This window comes from Phragmites australis, chromosome 18 (genome assembly GCF_958298935.1).
Source record: "Phragmites australis chromosome 18, lpPhrAust1.1, whole genome shotgun sequence".
NCBI lineage: Eukaryota > Viridiplantae > Streptophyta > Magnoliopsida > Poales > Poaceae > Phragmites > Phragmites australis.
Genome location: NC_084938.1, coordinates 8,159,252 through 8,177,187, shown reverse-complemented (window position 1 = coordinate 8,177,187; position 17,936 = coordinate 8,159,252). Strand labels below are relative to the sequence as shown.

The 17,936-nt window shown below is 41.3% G+C and overlaps 1 pseudogene; it reads right to left on the bottom strand.

Moving 5' to 3' along the window:
• Positions 1–13,101: 13,101 nt before the first annotated feature.
• On the bottom strand, positions 13,102–17,630 carry LOC133898518 (DEAD-box ATP-dependent RNA helicase 39-like; annotated as a pseudogene).
• Between the last annotated feature and the right edge of the window lie 306 nt (positions 17,631–17,936).

The following is a 17,936-nucleotide window of genomic DNA, read 5'->3' as shown; positions in this document are numbered from 1 at the left end:
GAGTTGCCTGCAGATTATGGGGTTAGTCCCACATTTAACATTTCAGATTTAAAGCCTTACTTGGGAGAAGAAGATGACATTGCGTCGAAGACGACTCCAATTCAAGAGGGGGAGGATGATGAGGACATCACTCTTTCGGATACACACACACCGAGTATTCCTCCAACAATAGGTTCATTGACACGAGCTCGTGCACGTCAACTAAATCATGAGGTGAGCTCATTCCTTAGTGTTCCTTTATACTTTGATGAGGATGGGATGCTACTGAATAATCATGATGTATTGCTACTTAGGAACACGGGAGAAGAACAGCATGGGCGCCCAAGCCAAGGTGGAGGCCCAATCCAGTTCGAGTCCGTTTCGGAGTCCAGGACCAGTCCGCACTAAAATCGTCGCCCAAGACGCATACGGACTCCGTTTTTGACGTTCTACACATGGTTGGAAAGCTAAGGAGATAAGATTTCCAACGGTACTGGTCCCATATCCAAATTATTTCTTAGTCAACAGGAATCGTCAAAATAAGTGGACGTCCAGAATCTGTCAGGGTGCTGCGCCACCATCTTTTGGGCCGTTGGGCCGTGTAACGTGTTGGAGTCCATTACGGACGCGTCCAGGGGTCCTTGGCCGACCCTAGTATTTTATATACAGTAGCCGCCGCCCTAATTAGGGTTGGGTTTTGCTTAGATATTGATCTACACACAGTTGTGAGATTTTCGCTCTTGTTCCGGACCGACTAGCCCGCCGCAAGTGTTTGTGGAACCTCGACTTCGAGTGCTTGAATTCAATTCGCAATATTTCAGATTGCATCTTCTACGTTCTTGCTTGTATTCTCGGTACGCTTGCAGGGATTGAGCCTTCTTGGCGAGATCAACCGCGCGACACGGTTGATAACCATCGGAGCTGTGGTGTAGTGATTGCAAGGGAGACGATCTGTTCGGGTCAAAGCCTTTGGATCATCAACGTCGAGTTCTGCACCCACCGACTTATCGCTACCTATCGGAAGATCAGGCCAACAATACTCATCAGCTGCTCCTATACCTGTCTGTCTCTGCCTCTACCGTTAGTGCCACCCTGGTACGGGAGGAAAAGAGTGGAAACCACTCTGCTCCAAAGGCCGTATACTATGTCTTGGAGGCCTTAGCCAGGGAAAGATGTGCCACACCAAGCTCAAAAAAATAGCATACGCCCTGCTGATGGCCCCACGCAAACTTCGGCACTACTTCCTTGCCTACGACATCACTGTCCCAACCTCGTACCCACTTGGCGACATATTTCGCAACCAGGAGGCAATGAGACGCATCGGCTGTTTTATTGTAGTCTAACTATCCAGCATCCCTGTTGTTCTCCAATGCTTCATTAACAGCTTAAGATCCTCAAAGAAGACATAAGATGCAAATAGGTTAACAAAACCAGAGATATGGTATATACATTTTCCTCTTCTAATAGTCAGCTTTTCAACAAGAAACACATAACCAAACTGATACAATAGTCTTGCTATCAAAATACAAGAGAGTGCATATATCAGATCGGTAAAGTAAGTGATGTCAAAGAACATTAAGAACTTATACATTGATTGATTTCAATTTTCTCTCTTTAAATATAATATCCCAGGTAGTCATTGTCATAAACATCATCCAAGGAAGTTCAATGTCACTGATTTCAGGGAAAGTATGGTATGCTTATTTTTAACATACCTTTCCCACAAAGATAAAACCAGTTTGACCAGTGGGAAGATGATCGCAGTGTCCCATGAATATGCATATCCCATGACCTACATATAGCCCATGGGGAAAAAATATCATTTAGCTGTTTCCCCCGAAAAGAAGAGTTCTAAACCAATATTAGATACTTCTTGACTTCAGTTCAAGCTAATTTTTAATTTATAATAGGCCAATCAATTCCAGTTTTATGCATAGAAGAAGGAAGCTTTTGGAAAAACACACACCATTGTAGACATGCTGCTGAGCTATTCCTACATGTTCGTCTCTATGGCCGCGCGTAGGAGACCATCTTCGCTACGGCTTTGGATCCAATGGCTCCTTCAGAATCAATGTGTAGGACTGGGATAGGCAATATATAGGAAAAACAGATTAATAGTCAATGCCATGCAACCAAAAAAAAGTATCATCAAAGTATGAACAAGGCACAAGCACAAATTTCACCAAAAGAAACATTTCTATGTAAGTAGCAGCATGTTTACCCAATAATTTCCTATTTCAGTATCAAATGTAGTACATCTAATTCAACTTCCACACAATACTTGCGTTGAGGCAATTGGACCACACAATCGACGGTGTAACACATCACAAAACTTTAAGGGCATCATACTTAGCTTAAATCAAAGCATACCATAGGTTATACAATCACCAGGCATTACTTGTTAATTAAGATCAAGCCAGGAAAACCTCCCAATAATCTCTACACAATGATTTTTTATGAAAGAGCTAAAAAAGGTCTATGAAAATGGTAATGTTGCAAATTATCATGTACTTAACCAGAGAAATTGGAATTGCTAGAAACACAACTTACCACCAAACTGATCTAGGTCCTCAATGCAAACAATGTGATGCTTCCATTATGAAATCACTTATACGTTTTTATCAATGTACGAACACAAACATAAGATATAAGACTTTCATACTAATGCTTACTTGGACCTCTCCTCTTTGCTCACATCATGACATCTCATCTTCTCCCACAGTTTCGTTAGTTCCTGCCAGTATTTAGGTGTAATCGGTAAAAAAGATAATCGAGTTGGTAAATTTATGATTTTACTGTCACCATAAACATCAGTCAAGGTTCAAGCACTCATGAATATTGAGGATCAAGTAGGGTTATGGAGGCAACATCTCAATTCCAACAATCAAACTCAAGTTTGGATATAACACATTATAGTCCAAAGAGTAGCATCTCCTTATTCAACAAATGAGTAGTCACCCAGAATCTGATTCTGGAAATGAAATTTCTAGACATATAAACATATACAGGTCGACATGTTGAGATAAATACCATTCTACCAATGGATTGATAGATTATAATGCAAGTTATGTTATAGTTCGCAGCAAAAGGGCTACTACTCGAATTGTACACTAACCTAAAAAAAGCTGCTGCAAACCCCAAACTCGAAGATAGGGTTAAAAAAACAGCACTACAGTACCTTCTCAAGGCTGTAATTCGGCTTCCATTTCATCTTCCTCGACTCCGACATGTCCTGTTATTAATCGCACCATCCAATTTCAGCTCAAACACAACAGCCTCAATCGAAGCCCACACTCTGACGATTCTAACACAAAGCAAGCACTCAGCGATACCTTGGCCACCAGGCGCTTCTCCTTGGTGGTAACCGGCCGCTTCTTCAGCGCCATAGCCTCGCTGGCGCCGCCATGGACCACGTGGCCGGCGGGGTGCTTCTTCCGCTTTGCACCGGCCCCTCCTGCCTTACCATGCGACGGAGGCGGCTTGCGATTCCCTCCGCGTGCTCGCGCTTGCGCTTGCGCTTCCTCGGGTTCTGGAGGTCGCCGCCGCCGGCCATCGCATGCCGCTCGCTGCTCTGAGGCGACCCGACGATCAGAGGAAGAGAACCAGATCGCATCAATTGCATCTGAGATTCCGCAGCTTGTCCTCCACCGAGAGCACCTTCAAGAGCTGCAATCAGGCGCCGTCGAGAGAAATGTGAGGCAGGCGGAAAAGTGAGGGGAGGAGAGATCCACACGTTGCCGGAGTTCCTCTCAAGGAGGCCGGACAGGATAGCCCGAGTCTGCACGTCCTGCCACAACCTGTGATGGAACCAAGAGAGGGATCAGGAATCCCGGGGCGTCCGGGATTGGGATATGTGCCGGGGGGGCGTATCGGCTGGCGTCGTAGAGCCAGGCGAGGGAGGAGAGGAAGGCCATGATGCGCGGGGCCCTGCCCGCGGTGGTGGAGGAGGTGGAGGAGGTTGTGGACGGAGGCTTGACGCGGCGGTTCTCGCGATGCATGGCGCTCGCCAGCGTCTCCATGGCGGCGGCGTGGAAGAGAGGCGACTGCGGCGGCATAGGAGAGGGATTAGGATCGATCTCTCGGGTGCGGGGCGACGGAATGGTGCAGGGGGCGATGGACCACGGCGGAGAGCGGAACAGGATGCGAGCGGGCGCGATCGGATGGCGATGGAGCGTCCGTTCGTCCGACTGTGGGGCAGACGGACGAATTCTCTAGCTCCTTTTTAAGTAGTAGAGATTCTTGGTTAGTGATACTACCACATAAACAGTAATGACAGATGATTGTTAATGCATATCACACACGGAAAACGAAACCATCTCTATGGAAGTGTTTGTATCTTCGAGATAATCATAGACAGATAACTATCCATCTGTAATATGATATAACATAAATGTTTTTTAATAAAAACCGTATGTGATACTATTTTTAGAAAAAATAATATTTTTAATGTAGGAGAAATTAAAATATATATTTTTCCACCCGGGCCACCCCGCTGGGTCACGCATTGCAAGTTAATAGGCATCAAACCCATGATCTCATGCCTAGCGTGTAGTTTCTTTATCATATCATTGTTGATAGTAAAAGGATATTTTATCTTTTTGATCTTTATTGTCCAATACTTTAGACAATTATTTGGGTATCTAAATAACATCAAATGAAAAAAGTATCAAGAACAAAGTTATAGATGTTGTCGAAAACTACAATTTTCATATAAATAGTTTTTCATACTACAGACGAATATTTATAAAATCCGTCTGTGTTGATCATCTGAACACATACGAATATTTATAAAAAACCGTCTGTGTCTAGGAGAGCGAGAACACATAAATGATTTTACTAAAAGATCGTCTATATGTAGACGGCTACTAGACATAGATGATTTTTTGTATAGAGCTGTCTATGTCGTTCAATAATACGCAAACAGTTTTTCGCTAAAATTGTCTATGTCTAAGAGCCATCACACACAAATGACCTTTTAGTAAAATCGTCTATGTGTTCTCGCTCTATTAGACGGCTAAGAATATTAGAGATATTTTTTTCTATTAACTGTTTGTGTGTAATTTATCAGTAACGGTTTTTAAATAAATGTATTTGACGCTGTGTCTATTATTGTTGTTTCTGTGATAGGCGATTTTTTGTTGCTAATTTGTCTAAATTACAATAGGAAAACTCTCGGCCATATGAGAAAATTATGTAAAGAAGAACAATAACCATCGGTCATCCACAAATAATTAACCTCAGGAAAGATCGGAAATCTCGTAGTGCGGATGTACAATGGTCTCTCGTGAAGGCTAGGATGATCTACTGCGATAACATCAGTGTGGTATATCTATTTTCCAATTCAATTTAGAACCAAGGCACAAATCATGTCGACATTGATTTGATCACCATTTTGTGCGCGGACGGATGGCCCACAGCGAAGCCCATGCTCTTCATGTGCCATGTTCCTCAACGTCTGCCGACATCTTCCTCAAACGTAGATCATGTTTGTTAAGTTGTTAGTAGTTAGTGGTTGCACTCAGCACTCGATTCCTCGTGTAATATCCATGCTAACCGAACGCGCGCGTGTGTTGATAGCTAGAGTATTTTTTGTTTCTTCACAAAAAAAAAGGTAGAGTTTTTTTTAGCTAGAGAGGGATTATGTTTGCTGTGCGAAACTCTCTATCTCCGGCACATCTGCTCTCACGTGTAATACCATATGTTGTGCAGACGCTAATTTCTCTTTCAGTTTATTCAAGATTCGTGCCTCTTACTGTTTTTTCTTTCATTTTTTATTGTCATTTTTTTTATCGTAATTTCACCTAAGTAAACTAATACGACTCTAAAAAAATTAAGGATATTGATCCAAAGGAAAAATCGTATGAAGGTTGTTCGGATGAATTACAACTTACTTTTTAAGGACTAATTGAATGCTCGTGCACTGTAACGGGAACTGAAAATCTGCACACGATAACATTGCTGACTTCTCTAAAACTAACTAGACATAGCATGGGCAAGGAGCAAGGACAAAGCATGGGCTAGGAGCAAGGGCAGAGCGAGGGCCAGGAGCGAGGACAGGTGAAAGTGCAGGTGTGGGCTAGGATGGAGGGTAGAACGTGAGGGAGGGCATGACGTGGAGGTAGGACACTGATGGGGAATGGGGTGCTCGGTCTTCCGAAAGCTAATGAGATAAGTCGATTTGGTAGAGTTTCGACGTTGATGATCCAAAGGCTCTGATCAAAACAAATCGAGAACCCTCGTAACCACTACACCACTACTCTATGGTTATCAACCATGCTAAGACGCAATTGACCTCGCCAAGAAGGTTTTTTTTGCAAGCGAATCAAGAACACAAGTAAGAACAAGTAGATGCAATCTAAATATTGCTAATTATCAATGAAGTACTCGAGTTGGGGTTCCACAAACTGATATCCGGTGAAACTATCTAAAATAGAATAATCTAAGCAAAACCAAAGTCTAAACTATGACAACTACTATGTATATAAATGAGGGACGTGGGGAGTTTGACCTAGGGTCCTGCTGCTGTGAAAAGAGGCGTACACAACCTATACTCTGACCTCGACACAATTACAAGACCCGACAGGGCCTAAAATGGTGATGCAGTACCTTATTTCTTTGACTCTGACTAAGATATAAGGAATATTTGGTCGAGATCAGATCTATTGAAAACATCTTGTCATAAGCTTTTCAACAGTTCAAGATTGCCTTAATCGGACTTTGGTACGGGAGAGTTATGCATGTTTTAATGCCATGATGTCCTGAGACTCCGAACAGAATTTGGAGCTCAACTAGGACTCGACTTTAACTCCGAGTAGACTTGACCTTCGTGTAATGATGTCCAGGTGAGCTTATGATGCTTCTCCTATATTTCTAAGTATTAAAACATCATAAGAATTTAGTAGTAATCCATCTAAGATAACATGAATAACGAGGAACGAGTTTATGATGCAGTTTAATTGTCTCGCACACCTTCTTATAATTGGACCTTGTATGATGTGAGGATTATTATTAGTATTGTTTTTATCCAAAAGAGTCATGTTCTCATCATACTCCCTCTCTTGAATTGAAGTCATACTTGACTCAAGCTCATCATCTTCTCCCAAGTATGACTTTAAATTTGAAATGTTAAACGTGGGACTAACTCTAAAATCTATAGGTAGATCCAATTTGTATGCATTGTCATTTATTTTCTCAATTATGTTAAACGGTCCATCAACTTTAGACATCAACTTTGATTTTCTTAATTCTGAAAACCTATGCTTCCTCAAATGCAACCAAACTAAATCATCCGGTTCAAATTTTATTTTCTTCCTACCTTTACTTCCAGCAACTCAATACTTTTCGGTCATGCTCTCTATATTCTTTTTAGTTGTTTCATACAACTTAAGAATAAATTCAGCATGTTCCTTAGCATCTAAATTAAGTCTTTCATAAATAAGCAAAGGTGGTAAATCAATAGGAGCATGGAGATTAAATCCATATACTACCTAGAACGGACTTACCTTGGTGGTGGAGTGTACCAGTCTATTGTAAGAAAATTCAATACACGGTAAACACTCTTCCCACATCATCAAATTCTCCTTTAGGACAGCCTGCAACATGGTCAATAATGTACGATTGATGACCTCTGTTTGACCGTCAGTTTGGGGATAACATGTAGTAGAAAATAGCAGCTTCATCCCCAATTTGTTCTAAAGTGATCTCCAAAAGTGACTCAAAAACTTGGTATCACGATCTGATACAATTGTATTCGGCACTCCATATAGTCGAACGAATCAGCTATGTTTGTAGCATCATAGCTCTTGTGACAAGGTATAAAATGTGTCATTTTAGAAAAACGATCAACAACTATAGATATATTATCCTTCCCCCTCTTTGTCCTAGGAAACACTTAAACAAAATCCATAAAAATATCCTCCCATAGTGCACTAGGAACAGGAAGAAGTATGTAAAGACCATCTGGAGTTAAGCGAGACTTACCTTTATTGCAAGTAGTGCAATGTGACACGTAGCGTTCTATCTCATGTCTCATCTTTGACCAAAAGAAATGAGTGACCAGCATATCTTCAGTCTTCTTTGCTTCAAAATGTGCCATCAATCCTCCTCCATGCGTCTCCTGCAACAACAAAAGACGAACGAAACTAGCTGGAATGCATAGATTGTTAGCACGATAGAGCAATCTGTCATTTAGCACATATTTATTCCATATTTTTCCTTCTTTATAATGTTCAAGCACTTCTTTAAAGTCTAAATCAGTAGCATGTAAGTCCTTAATTATCTCTAAACCAAAAACCTTATGATCAAATTGAGATAACATAGCATAATGCCTAGAAAGCGCATCAGCAATCATATTGTCTTTACCTTTCTTATGCTTTATGACATAAGGAAACAACTCAATAAATTTTACTCATTTAGCATGTTATTTATTTAGTTTAGCTTGTCTCCTAATATGTTTCAATGATTCATGATCAGAATGTATAATAAACTCTTTAGGCCATAGATAATGTTGCCAGGTTTTAAGCACTCGAACTAAAATATATAATTCTTTATCATGGGTAGAATAATTCAGACTTGACCCACTTAATTTCTCACTGAAATAAGCAACTGGTTTACCTTCTTGAATTAACACACCTCCAATTCCATTCCCACTAGCATCACATTAGTTCAAAGGTCTTACCAAAATCACGAAGTTGGAGCAATGGAGCATAGGTAAGCTTTTCTTTCAACAACTTAAATGTTTTTTCTTGTGAGGGTCCCCATTTAAAAGTCACTCCTTTCTTTGTCAACTCATTCAATGGGGCAGTAATAGTGCTGAAATCCCTCGCAAAACGCTGATAGAACCTCGCAAGACCATGAAAATTTCTCACCTGTGTGACAGTCTCATGAGTCAGCCAGCTCTTTATGGTTTTAATTTTTACTTTATCCACATCTATTCCATGTGGAGTAACAACATAGCCAAGAAAAGAGACTCGATTGGTGTAAAAGGTACATTTTTCAATGTTACCGAACAAACGTGCATCTCTCAAAGCATTAAAAACAACACATAGATAATCAAAATGTAGTTGATGTGACTTGCTATAAGTCAAGGTTTCATCAAAATATACCACCACAAACCTTCCAATGAAAGCATGTAAAACTTCGTTCATCAATTGCATAAAAGTACTATGTTCATTAGTAAACCCAAAAGGCATAACTAACCACTTATACAAACCAAACTTTGTTTTAAATGTAGCTTTTCATTCATCTCCAAGTTTTATTCTAATCTGGTGGTATCCACTTCGCAAGTCAATTTTAGTGAAAATTATAGAACCACTGAACTCATCAAGCATATCATCTAGCCTATGGATAGGATGACAATATCTTATAGTAATATTATTGATGGCTCTGCAAACACACATACACCAACTACCATCTTTCTTAGGAACCAGAATAACGGGAATAGCATAAGGACTAAGGCTTTGTCGTAAGTACCCATGGTCCAAAAGGTTTTGTACTTATCGCTGAATTTCCTTAGTCTCTTCCACGTTGGTTCTATATGTAACATGATTTGGCAAGGTCGCTTTCGGAATCAAATCAATTTGATATTCTATCCCTCGAATAGGTGGTAATCTCGAGGATACTTCAGTTGGAAATACATCAATATACTCCTGCAAAAGATTAGCGACAGCAGGAGGTAAAGAGCTAGATATATCCTCGAGTAAAACTAAGGTATCTTTGTATATCAAAGCATAGCATGGCAGCTTATTGTCATAAATTGTAGAAAGATCATATTTGATAGCAAGCATAACACAACCTTTCAACTTAATTCCATCAGACTTAGAATGTGTCGTTGCTTTGTCTTTTTTAGGTGGGTAAACATGTTTTACTACTTGCTAATTTTCATATTCAAGTTCAAGCTCTTTTCTCTTATTTCCAGCTATTTATTTTTCACATTTCACAATTTCAGCAGGGGTTAAAGGTAGAAAGATTATTTTCTTAACTTTATGCATAAGGGTGTACTTATTACTTCCTCCATAATGTGTTGCATCAGTATCAAACTCTCATGGTCGATCTAACAAAAGAGAGCATTCTTGCATGGGCACTACATCAAAATTAGCATAATCATTGTATGATATAATAGAAAAATGCACCCTAGATGTTTGTATTACCTTCACCTTACCGTTGTTGCTGAACTATTGAATATGGTAGGGGTGAGGATGGGTCCTTGTTGGCAAAGCAAGCTTATGAAGAATATCTGAACTTACCAAGTTGTTGCAGCTCCCTCCATCAATAATGACTCGAACACGATAATCCTTGACTATGAGGAACATCTGAAATAAATTGTGGTATTGTAGCTGTTCCGCTTGATCCATTTGAGTGCTTAACACTCGCTGCACAATGAGGGTCTGGTAATCGTCCATGGCAGCGGCATCAAACACTTTCTCATGATCGATATTCAACTGAAGTTCATCCTCGTCACCTGCATGGTTAGCTGCAGAGAGCATATTCATCCTCAACATCACTAGCACTTACATATTCACTGTCTTCAGTTGCAATGTACGCTCGCTGACTTGGGCAATCTTTCATGAAATGGCTTATTCTCTTACATAGATGGCAAACAATCTCAGTCGTTCAACTAGTCAAAACAACCGAAGAAGAGCTCTTGGCTGGGGCTTGTACGCTTGCAAATTTGTTTACCTCAGAAGCGTGTGACGAGTCAAAGGTACTGCTGAATGCGCTCTACTCGAGAAGGGGGAAGCAGACTGTGTAGCTAAACGTGAGGCTATTTTGACTTGTCTCGATGTTAATTTTGAAGTAGTCGTGCTTCAAAAATTGCTCCTTGGCCTCTGTTGTCGTCCCTACAATTTTTTTTCTGCTAAACACATAAATTGGAACAATCTAGGAACACTATCGTATTCCTTCAACTATATCTTGAATTTCATGCATTAACCCTCCATAAAAGTGTGCCATTACAGCCTCTTCATCCTCAATAATATCACAATGCAACATACTAATTTATAGCTCCTGATAATATTCTTCTACATATCTATCGCCTTGGTTCAAGCGCTACAATTTCTTACGCAAGTCACGTTTAAAAGTGAGTGGAACAAATCTATTTCACATCGCAATCTTTAAAGCAGTCCATGTAGTAGGCGCTAATCCATCGATGCATACTCTATTCCACCAGATAATTACAAAATCTTTAAATTCACTAGTGGCTTGCCTAACTCTATGCACTTCAGGAACTAAATGAGCATTAAACTTTTGTTCTACTCATCTCCCAATTTAAATACTTTTTAGCATCATAAGCACCCGTAAAAGATAGTATAGTAAACATAACCTTAGCAAATGGATCATCATTAACACGTGGATTATGTTACTAAAAATTATTACTTCTCATACCTTGACGTTTGAAGTTCAATCAATTCCATTGTCATAGATCAAAGGCTTCTTTTTCTTGCCTCACAATTTCATCATCCATGACGGACTCCTCATATTCATGGGCTGGATCATGAGGATCCACTCGACTATTGTTCAATGGCTGATTGACCAACCGATCAAAATGTGTATTGAGCATTGCAATGCTATCGTTAAATCATTGTAATGCGGTATTTATTCCCACAAGCTTCTTGTCAATGTCATCATTAATAGCTTGTCGGTGATCATCCAACAACATTATGGGTTCTTCCCTCAAAACACACTCTTTCGCATTTGATATTTCCCCTGCCATGGTTAGTCAAAGATAGAAAATAATTAAATATATATTATCCCTATCGACTACTGGGTAGTAGAGGTGGAGTCACACACTCTTAAGCGCCTGACCACACTCTTGCAAGTGTCTTACCAATCACAGTAGTTGGCACAACTGACGACTGATTTGTGATACCTTATCAAGTGCGAGTGAGAAAACTGTTTTGATTGAGAGAAGGTGTAGCTTGGGCAAGCAATATTTAGTAGCAAGAAATAGTAATAATCGAAATCAAATTACAAAGCTAAATAAAAGTCCATATTACTCATCACAGTTGCTAACCCGAACACGTTCCTAGAACTAGTTCAAGCAAACCAAAAATAATAGGATAGACACATGCACAATGAAACAAAATTCGTACTTCAATCTAAATTTCCTTTGTTTCTTTCTCCGATTTTCTTTTCTTTTGTACCCCTCTTTTTTTTGCACTCTTTCCTTTCATCTTTTTTTTTAGATTGATAAACAAACTCAAAACTCTTCGACTAACTTTTCTAGGTCCAAAGAGGCATGTTGGTCACAAACTTTTTCCGGATAGCAGGTGTCACAAATTTCTTCGACTAACACTCTCTCTCTCTCTCTCTCTCTCTCTCTCTCTCTCTCTCTCTCTCTCTCTCTCTCTCTCTCTCTCTGAACTTTGGCTTCCTCTGTTTTGGCTATGGAATAGCTACTCGAGTAGATGGTCGATCCCGACTGGTGGTCTAACCCAAGTAAATGGTCGAACCCAACTAGTGGTTGAAGCGAGTAGATGCTCGAACCCGACTAGTGATCAAAACGACTAGATATTCTAATCCGACTAGCGATTGAAGCAAATAGATGTTCAAATCCGACTAGTGACCGTAGCGACTAGTGATTGAACCCGAGTAGGTGGTCGAAACAACTAATGATCGAAGCGACTAGTGATCAATCCCAAGTAGGTGGTCAAAGAGACTAGTGATCAAAATGTCTAGTAGTCGAACCCGAGTAGATGGTCGACTCGACTAGCGGTACGATGTCGGCTATAGCAGACAAGGGTAAACTGAGATAAGTGACTAAAACAGCAAAGACTCGATGCTAGAAATTAGAACATGATGACTCGACCAGCAACAAAGACAACTCAACAACGCAAATACTGAAAACAAAATTGCGAAAGGCACAAAGTGGTTTGGACAGCGAAATAAAAAACTAAGATCCGAATTTTTTGTGGGGCAAATTTCTAGACTCTAGGTAGTGGAAACACGACGAAATCAAGGTGATAACTGAGATTACCTAACGAACAACTGAAGCTCTGATATAACTTAACGGGGGAATGAAGTGCCTGATCTTTGGAAAAGTAATCAGATAAGTCAATTTAGTGAAGTTTTGACGTTGATGATCCAAAGACTCTGATCAGAACAAATCGAGAACCCTCTCAACCACTACATCACCACTGCGTGGTTATCAACAGTGCCAAGGCGCTGTTGACCTCCCATGAAGGTTTTTCCTACAAACGAATTGAGAACACAAGAAAGAACAGGTAGATGCAATCTGAATATTGTTGATTACTAATGAAATACTCGAGTTGGGATTCCACAAACCGATATCCGGTGAAACTGTCTAAAATAGAATAATTTAAATAAAACCCAAACCTAAATTATGATGGCTACTATGTATATATAGGGGTGATGTGTGGAGGTTGACCTAGGGTTGTGCTGCTATGAAAAGAGACATACACAACCTGGACTCCGACCTCGACACGATTACAAGACCCGATAGGGTCCAAAACGGTGATGCAACACCTTATTTCTTCGACTTTGACTAAGATATAAGGAATATTTGGTCAAGACTAGATCCATTGAAAATTTCTCGTTATAAGCTTTCCAAAGAGTTCAAGATCGCCTTAATCGGACTTCGTACAAGAGAGTTATACCCGTTTTACTGACGTGATATCCTGAGAGTCCGAGCAAAATTTGTAACTCAACTAAGATTCGACTTTAACTCTAAGTAGACTTGGCCTTCGAGTAATGATGTCCAGGCGAGCTTGTGATATTTCTCTCATATTCTTAAGCATTAAAACATCACAAGAATTTAATAATAATCCATCTAAGATAACATGAATAGTAAAAAATGAGTTCACCTGATGATTTAATAGTCACACACGATCTCTTATAATTGGATCTTGTACGATTTGAGGATTATTATCAGTGTTGTTTTTATCCGAAGGACCTTGTATGATTTGAAGATATCAGAACCACTATATATTTTTTAAGTAATAGAGATAGAGAAGTAGAGATAAGTAGTAGAGAAGAGATTATATGAGTAATTTTTTGGCAACTGTGGAGTTGAAAACTATCTTGCATGGAAATGCATGTGCGCAATAGGGAAGGAGAGTTAAGAGTTTCCATAACCTGCAGAAGAGCCACAAGTTTGTTTTTTGCACCAGAAAGTTTGATAAAGTCATGCCGTGCTGTTGCATCTCTCTTTTGAAATGTTGATGTCCGCAAATGGACAATAATACCTTCAAATTCCTCATCAATCAACTTTTGTACAGCCTGAAGTAAAGGAATGCGAAGAAAGGGGATTAAAATACATAAAAACACATAATAAAATAGGATATGCATATCTCGAGTATCGGTACTGCAAACTGAAAGAGGTCAAAAGATTATCGAAAGATCAGAGATTCCTTTGTTCTTAAATACTTGATAATTGATGCAGCTTGCAAGACGCTTCAATATATAACAGTATAAGATAATAGCAGTGTGTCCTAACCAAGTATGCCATATATCCACTCAAAGCAGAGGGTCAGATAGGTTTTGGGGGAGCAATGATTGATGAGCGTAAAACCTTCGTCATGGTAGCAGTAACTAATATAGTTTGGAACCCCTGATCGCCAGACTTTGCAGCACGATTCTTCAATGGAGTAAGGAACTTCCGAATGTCTAGTCCAAAGTCTTGATCAAACACTGTATCTTCTTCATCCAGAACCTACAAACGCAGAACAACAAATTCAAAATGAGACTATTAGGAGACAGTGAAAATGCTATAAAATGCTAAGCTTCTGTAGCGCAAACTCAATAACATATCAGATACTTAATATCACCGTAAACCATGTTACCGTCTTTGATATGATCAAGAATCATTCCAGGAGTACCAACAACCGTGTCAACATGCATGTTGAAAGAATCTTCCTGGGGTCTTAGACGGGTGCCTCCACTAACCATCGTTGACCGGAAACGCGCATGATGGCTGATGGATTTTGCAACACGATAGACCTGCAATTTGATCAATTTGCATGAACTACTGCCAAAATCCAGATTACATCATTGTTCGAAACAAAAATTGAAATAATGGCCAACCTGCTCGGTTAGCTCTCTCGTGGGGCAGAGTACTACTGCTCTTGGCCGCCTTGGCTTCATTGACATACCCAACATTGCGTCATCACATCGAAGTAGCTACAAAATAAAAGAAGTGTCAAGATTTCGATCCCTTTATTTGGATGGATTACTAATCCTTTTTGTCAGATGTATCCTGACTCATAGGCAACATCACTCCAGAAAATTCCTAATTTCTAGTTTCACTCTAATCAGACATAACATCTGGGGAAGGCAAGTTACATACCACGGTGTAATGAAGCTCTATCATTAGGAACTTCTTCAACGATCATAAAAGAAGAAAAATGAATAGCGTCTGGGTTTAGACAAGATGAGTCACATGAGTGATACAGCTTTTTTTTCTTCTCTTCAGTAGCCTAGATGGTACCGTACAGTAGCAAGTAGCCACCAGGAAATCGTTGCCCTCAAAACAGGGCCCTTCTAGAAGTGTTATGCAATGAACCTCGTAATCACTTATGAATCGTGCACCATCGTTTTACCAAAATCAGGAGCCCACATCGGTGACTCCATGTCTAATGCATCAAGTGAACTGTTTTCCTTTCTAATGGAACGAAATGTACTACGATAACAAGTAATGCAGTGCAATTTGCACTTTCCGCCACAGTTTTTACATTGGGAAAATTGGTTTCTTGACACTAAAAGAACCCGGTTTTAGGAATATACAACTAAATTTTCTCTGTTCGCTTATGTACCATTGAAAGGTCACACCGTTTAGAAGTATACCACTCTGTTCACTTCTGTTACAGTTTTTTTTTAATTTTTTTTTCTTTTTTAACCTGATCAATAAAGTGAAATGTCATCTCTACCCTCGTAGCTATTCGCTCTAGATCATTTCTGCCACTAGCCAGCAACCGATCTACTGCTTACATTTGCATCCGAGCACCATGAATACGATCTGCAGCTCCACTTGAATCCGAGCGCTATGAATCCAATCTGTTGGTCCCCCTTGAATCCTGATTTGCATTAGAGGGAGGAACTGACAACCTCACTACCTTGGCCTCGTGGGATGCAAACAGATCGAGGAGAAGAGCCCACTGCCAATGGGCAAGAGACCAGTGGGGATGGGCAGAGGTAGCTTGGCTGCGTCAAAGACGAAGCCGACGACCTTGCTACCATGACATGGTGGGAGGCAAATGGGTGAAGGAGATGGCCCGAGTCGTATTGGCGGGGACCGGCACGGACAAGCGGAGGCGGCTTGGCTGTGTTGAAGGCAAAGCCGACGACCCCGTGGCCATGGTGTCGTGGGAGGCAACGGATGGAGGAGAAAAGCCTGAGCTGGATCGGCAGGTGACCGGTGGCAGACGGGTGGAGGCGGCTTGGCTGCAATGGACATGCAGAGGCTTTTACTTCTCATTTTTTGACTGGCAGCGCTTGCTTTGATGAACATGGAAGAGAGACAATGGTATATTTCTAGAACAAGGATCTTTCTCTGTGATGAAACCAATTTCCCTTTTTACAATGGCATGCATGCATACAAACCATCTAAAAAGAATTACCTGAACAAGTGGGAGCAAGTAGGCCAGGGTCTTCCCATAGCCAGTGTGTGAGCCAAGCACAACACTAGTGCCAGCCAGCACGGCGGGCACACTGACAAACTGGATCTCGGTGGGCTTGGAGATGCCCATATCCCATAGTGCGGCCATCACCTCCTCCCCGAACCCCAGCTCCTCGAAGCTCTCAGCGGCCTCGGCCCTCCTCCCCTGCTGCTGCAGGTTCTGTGATCCCCACTCCTCGCCTCTCACTTTCTCCCGCGTCGGCTTCGGGGGGCAAGGGCCCCGTCCTTGAGGTGGCGGATGCGTAGGCGCTCGAGGAGGAGCTCCTGACGAGGAGGGGGAGGAGGAGTGGAGGCGGTGAGGGTGGGGCCAGCCACTATAGTGCTAGCATAGAGTAGACAAACCCCGCCAACCGTCGCACCCTGACAGATTCTGGACGTCCACTTGTTTCGACGATTCCCGTTGACTCAGAAAGAATTTGGATATGGGACCAGTACCGTTGGAAAGCTTATCTCCTTAGCTTTCCAACCATGTGTAGAACGTCAAAAACGGAGTCCGTATGCGTCCTGGGCGATGATTTTAGTGCGGACTGGTCCTGGACTCCGAAACGGACTCGAACTGGATTGGGCCTCCACCTTGGCTTGGGCGCCCTTGCTGTTCTTCTCCCGTGTTCCTAAGTAATAATACATCACAATTATTCAGTAGCATCCCATCCTCATTAAAATATAAAGGAACACTAAGGAACGAGCTCACCTCATGATTTAGTTGACGTGTACGAGCTCGTGTCAATGGACCTATTGTTGGAGGAATACTCGGTGTGTGTGTATCCGAAAGAGTGATGTCCTCATCACGTCTAGCAGTGGTGGCTTCTATTCTGGATCTAGCAAAGCGGGTGGATGCATCAGGGCGGTAGTAGCGAGAAGGGGTTGAGGCGGCATCGGTTCTTGGCGTCAAGAGGATTCTTCTAGTGGAGAGGGGCGACAAGTGGTGGCGCATTTACCCGCTGATGCCTAATCCAAACCCTAGAATTGCCATCTGGAGAGAATCGGGAAAGAGAGAAGGGAAGGGAGCAACAGGCTTCATGGGCGATGCGCGAATGCAGCTAGGATGGAGTTTTGGTGTAGTGGCATAAGTAGGTAAATATCAGCAAGAGATGGGGAGGGCAAGGCGTCCTATCTAGTACTGGAACCACTATGTATTTTTAAGTAGTAGAGATTATCAATATGTGAGGAAGTTTTTCCCTATTGAATGAGATCTGGATTAGTTGGAGGTTGGTGGTTTCAACCTTGAGATAACTGATACCCTCACCAAGTCACTAGTTTAAGGTTTCAGGATCAATTGGCTGGTGAATGCAGCTTTTTACATTACAAGGTCAGGCGCACACCCATA